This window comes from Doryrhamphus excisus, chromosome 3, assembly GCF_030265055.1.
Source record: "Doryrhamphus excisus isolate RoL2022-K1 chromosome 3, RoL_Dexc_1.0, whole genome shotgun sequence".
Classification (NCBI taxonomy): Eukaryota; Metazoa; Chordata; class Actinopteri; order Syngnathiformes; family Syngnathidae; genus Doryrhamphus; species Doryrhamphus excisus.
In genome coordinates, this window is record NC_080468.1 from 13,973,865 (window position 1) to 13,979,862 (window position 5,998).

The 5,998-nt window shown below is 41.2% G+C and overlaps 1 protein-coding gene across 4 annotated transcripts in view; it reads left to right on the forward strand.

Annotated features, from left to right (window-relative positions):
* LOC131125304 (uncharacterized) overlaps window positions 1-5,998 on the forward strand; it is a 291,220-nt gene that overhangs the window by 113,947 nt on the left and 171,275 nt on the right. The gene's annotated exons all lie outside the window — the stretch shown is intronic.

A 5,998-nucleotide genomic window follows, 5' to 3' on the forward strand; every position in this document is an offset into this window, starting at 1 on the left:
CCCTTACCCTTTCCTTCAATTTCTGTTAACTTTGTAGCTTTTCATCATGCGCGCAGCCACTTTATACGCATGTTTATCCCGCTCGGGCTAATCTTCATCCACTCCCGCTTACGTTCTGCATTAATGCCCATTGTTCCTTTTATCTGACTCTTATCGTCTCCCACTCTGTGTCTCCTGGCTTTGCTCAAGGTTTCTCTTTAGCTGCACATTAAGCGTGTACTTAAAAAGAACAGAACGAGTGGAAGGGGACTTTTGGGATGGTGGCTTGGCTGTGGCTCAATCACACTCAGAGAGGCCAAGGGGACATTTTGGAGTCGGAATATCGAAAATAAGGATCATTTTTGTACAGAACTGACTCCATACTCCAAGGCTCCATACTTGGTCCTTTATTGTTTTCACTTGCTGCCTTTGGGTTCTATCATAGCCAGGCACAACCAACCTATGGCAAAATTTATACATTTATACAATTTTGTGACAAAACAGTGTGGCAAAGGTGCGCCAAAGGTGCGCTAAAGGTGCGCTGAAAGCTTGCCGGCTCCAATCTGGTGTATTCTTGGCGCAGGCGAAGCGCAAAAGTTGAGTTGTGGATACCAGCATGTTGTCCATTCATTCATTTTCTACTTTGTTGCTTTTTCCTCGCGAGGGTCGCGGGGTCGTGCTGGAGCCTATCCCAGCTGTCTTCGGGCAAGAGGCGGGGTACACCCTGGACTGGTCGCCAGCCAATCACAGGGCACATATAGACAAACAACCATTCACACTCACATTCATACCTATAGACAATTTGAAGTCGCTAATTAACCTAGCATGTTTTTGGTGGGAGGAAACCGGAGCACCCAGAGAAAATTCTGCTAAAGTTGGATGTCCAATTCCACGATGCGAATGGCAAATGAGCTCAGGCTCAGGGGATTAAATCTGTCAAACATTAAATCTGTCAACCAGATTTCAATATGCGTCTACTTCTTGACGGATGTCAAAATAAAAAATAAAAAATATTTGAACTAATTCAATCGCAAACAAGTATTTATACATTTCTTACATGTTTTAGCACGAGAGGCAAAAAGAGGTGATGATGCAACTGCACACTTATATTATCCTCTATGGGAAAAATGGATGCCTGGGAATTGACTGGGTTGATTCGAACACCATTAAAATCCATGCACATCTTCTACTTCATTGCCGTTCTCCAGCGTCACCGCAACTACAGCTACGGCATTAACGGAGAAATATCGATAGATTTCCTGTTTCGTCCCGTCGTCCTCCTTATTTTGGATGATATGCAAGAAGATAACGGCTGCCCTAATAAGAAAAGACTGCATTCCTGGAGGTAGCCTATATCCACAATCAAGCCAATTAACCTGACCATGTCTACTGGGACCTCTAGCTGTGGGGAAGACACCAATTAAACACTGTAACATACTAAAGCAGGCTAGCGGAGGGCATCTGTTCGACAAATCAGCAAAGCTAGGGTATGTAATCACATTTCACACCACACTAATCACTTCAGCATAATTCATCATTGCTATGAAAACAACCTTATGTGCTAATAAGGGATGGGGGGGGGGGGGGGGCGTGGATGGAGTGAAACAAGAGAAGAAGTGAAGCTGGCTAATTCAATCTTGGAAGTAGAGTCTATGACCAAACTGTTTTTGTCCTTAAAGACTCATTGTAGCTTCATTGTAGCTTTTGGCTAATTGCTGACTGTTGACGTTGTTGCATACATGGCCATGTTCAATCTGGAAAAGGTTATAAAGCCATTTATTAAGCTTTGGGACTCCAGCCAACCACAGTGAGAGCATTTATTCATTCATTTTCTACCGCTTATCCTCACGAGGGTCGCAAGCCTATCCCAGCTGTCTTCGGGCGAGAGGCGGGGCCAGCCAATCACAGGGCACATATAGACAAACAACCATTCACACTCACATTCATACCTATGGACAATTTGGAGTCGCTAATTAACCTAGCATTCCGGAGTACCCGGAAAAAAACCCACGCATGCACATGGAGAGCATGCAAACTTCACACAATTGTGTGGAATCAAACTCGGGTCTCTTAGCTGTGAGGTCTGTGCGCTAACCACTCAACCTCCGTGCAGCCTATTGTTTTTATATTCATTAATTCATTCATTTTCTACTGCTTTTTCCTCAAGAGGGTCGTGGTGGGTGCTAGAGCCTATCCCAGCTGTCTTCAGTCGAGAGGTGAGGTACACCCTGGACTGGTCTCCAGCCAATCACAGGGCACATATAAACAAACAACCATTCACACTCACATTCATACCTATGGACAATTTGGAGTCGCTAATTAACCTAGCATGTTTTTTTGGAATGTGGGAGGAAACCGGAGTACCCGGAAAAAAACCCATGCATGCACGGTGAGAACATGCAAACTCCACACAATTGTGTGGAGTTGAACTCGGGTCTCCTAGCTGTGAGGTCTGCGCGCTAACCACTCGTACACCGTGCAGTATTTTAATTATATTGTATTTAAATAGTTTTAATGTTGATTTGAATGGAAAGCACTTTGGTCCCATTGTGTGTTGTTAAAGTGTTCTACAAAAAAAAGTTGAAAGTTGATTTATTGGACTGCAACAAGTTATTTGTAGAAATACTGCGTTTTATTAAGCTGTTTTGAGAGTGCATCGGGTTTGTTTATATTTTCTACGAGGATCCCACTACACCAAACACACAGACGTTGAGTTCATGAAATTCACATTGTGAGCTTTGTTTTGTTGTACTTACCGTTAGATACACAACACATTTCCATGTAAATGATCTCCTGAAGTTTTAGTTTTCCTTTCGTTCTCAAAGCTTACTCGTGCAGCTTATTTGTCATGATTACACCGAGATGGCACCGTTGGTCATGACAAATAGCGGAATGAATATTCATTAGTCGCTTTCCATCCACTGGGATTTTTCAAATAGGCAAATGGAAAAGGTGGGGAATGCATTATTCCAATCAAAGTGTCTTTGAATTGAAAGTGCACTGTTAGTTTAGCCCCCTTTAGGGACCTGAAAAGGTGGGAACATTTATTATCCGGAAAAATAACAAATTTTGGATGTGTTTTTCCAAGCTAAAACAATGGCATCGTTCAATCAAATGGGTATTTAGAGGGTCACAGGGTGTGCTGGAGCCTATCCCAGCTGTCTTCGGGCGAGAGGCGGGGTACACCCTGGACTGGTCGCCAGCCAATCACAGGGCACATATAGACAAACAACCATTCACACTCACATTCATACCTATGGACAATTTGGAGTCGCTAATTAACCTAGCATGTTTTTGGAATGTGGGAGGAAACCGGAGTACCCGGAGAAAACCCACGCATGTACAGGGAGAACATGCAAACTCCACACAAAGATGGCCGAGGGTGGAATCGAACCCTGGTCTCCTAGCTCGACCGCCGTGCCGGTATTTAGAGGCTTAAAATCCTAAACATATTTACATGTTTGATTTTTTTTTATTAGAACTAATCTTGATTAATTGATCTAAACAAACAAAAAAATATAAAAATATTACTTATGATTTTAGAGCAGATTTTGGGAGTACAGAAATCGATATCGGCATATGTCGATAAATGCCTTTCAACGCCGATCACAAAATCCGACTAGCCGGCTAGCTAGCACTATTGCATAACGTGGCAATCCTTTCGTCTAGCGTCTTCCTCCCACTTCCCCCACAACTTAACTACCAACACAGAACCTATCTTTCAGCGGTAGAACGTTAAAAAAGTCTAATGTAGCATTTGACGGAATATTATTATTATTTTTTTCGGTTCATAGTGTGATCATCATCAAAAATCATTGAATTCATCACGACTGGAGGTTCCAGAAATGTACCCAAAGACCAAATCCTCTGCTAGTTTCACCAGTCTAATATATTTTTGGCAATATTAAGCTGATTTTATTGTTTTTATTTTTAATATCATATCGCACTAGTCCCATAAAAATGTTTTTATTTAAATTTTATGAGTAATTACCTATTTTCTTGGCAGCCAAGGGACTTTGGACTGACTTTTCCATTTTATACGGCACCTCCAGTAGCACTATTAATGCTAGCATTCATTCATTCATTCATTCATTGTGGCCAGCCAATCTCAGGGCAAACAACCATTCACACTCACATTCATACCTATGGACAAAAAAAAAGTTGCCAATTAACCTAGCATGTTTTGGGAATGTGGGAGGAAACCGGAGTACCCGGAGAAAACCCACACATGCACGGGGAGAACATGCAAACTCCACACAGAGATGGCAGAGGGTGGAATTGAACTCGGGTCTCCTAGCTGTGAGGTCCGCGTGCTAACCAGTCGTCCACCGTGCAGCTCTAATGCTAGCATTAGTATCATTATTTTATTAGCCAGTAGCATGATAAAGTGCATAATTAATCCATGTGATCAATATTGGTATCAGTTAATTTCAGTCCTGGATTATCGGTATCGGAATCGTCAGTATTCAATCCCCGTTGGGACCTGAAAAGTACTATTTTGTCTTTGGAGCAAAATATTCGCTTGTTTTTTGGTCCTAACTTTTTTTTGTCTTAGTCCTAAGATGTTTTTTTTAAATGAGAAATCATAAAAATCCAAGTTAGACAGACTTTTTTCTGGTTCTCTCATTTTTTTTTTTGATTTTTGAATGTTTTTTTAGAGGGCTGGAAGGTAGAAAGAGGACCCAGAAAAGGTAAAGGATAAATTCCTTTAAAACATTCTGAGTTAGTCAAAGACGTAACTACACTTTTTATTTATTTAAATCAGATCGTTGCATCCTTCGTGGTGTTTTTTTTTATGTCTATTTTTTGTTGCAACGTCAAAAGAGAGCGTTGGTTGAGTTTTTCAAAAGCAACATGCTTACGATGCTTAGGCTTTTGAACGCACCGCCTTTCGCCGCAATGCTTTGCTTCAGCTCTTTTCTGTGCTTTTAACCGATATGTTGCGATGAAGGACTGAAGTTGAAAATAACTTCATGTGTGCATTGAACATAGCGTTCCCACCTTGCCCGTGCCGCTTTGACACGCATCAAACGGTGTTGTACTTTTGCTACCTCAAAACGAGGATGATGACAAAAGCATATCCACGTCGGCTGACCTTTCATTTTGTAGTTTATTCATTCCCCTTCCGTGTTGTGCAGCAGCAGGGTCACCCAAAAGTGCAGCCTTGGGGCCATTTTTGTCCCGCTGATTGTTTGTTTTTTTTTTTTGGCCTTTTTCATATTCTGGAAATAAAATGAATTAATTATGAATGAGATACACTGGTACCTCGTTTTTTTTAATTAATTTTTTTCCCAAAGGGCAGAAAGGAACCAAAATAGTAGCAACATATACATGTTATAGAGAATAAGGATATTTCTACATACTGAAAACAATAATATAAGTAATAACAAATGATTTAAATAAATGACATTGTACATAAATGAACATTGTACATAAATTATTTTGATTCAAAATAAACCTTTTTGGCCCACGCAGGCCACACAGCTAGGAGACCCGAGTACAATTCCACCCTCGGCCATCTCTGTGTGGAGTTTGCATGTTCTCCCCGTGCATGCGTGGGTTTTCTCCAGGTACTCCGGTTTCCTCCCACATTCCAAAAACATGCTAGGTTAATTAGTGACTCCAAATTGTCCATAGGTATGAATGTGAGTGTGAATGGTTGTTTGTCTATATGTACCGTGTGATTGGCTCCAGCACCCCCGTGACCCTCGTGAGGATAAGCGGTAGAAAATGAATGAATTAACTTTTATTATGTCTACTATATTGGGTAACACGAGTGTATATGTTACTATAGGGGTGTTATCTCATGTCTAGAGGACTCTAATCATTTTAATCACCGTTTTTAGAAGGTCCTAAAACTGTTTTCTTTGCTCTAATTACGAAAACATAAGTAATGGCTGCACGTTGGTTAAGTGGTTAGTGCGCAGGTCTCACAGCTACGACACCCGTGTTCAATTCCACAACAACAACGTTCCGACCTTTTCCATTGTTAGTAATCAACAGTCGAACATAGGTAAGT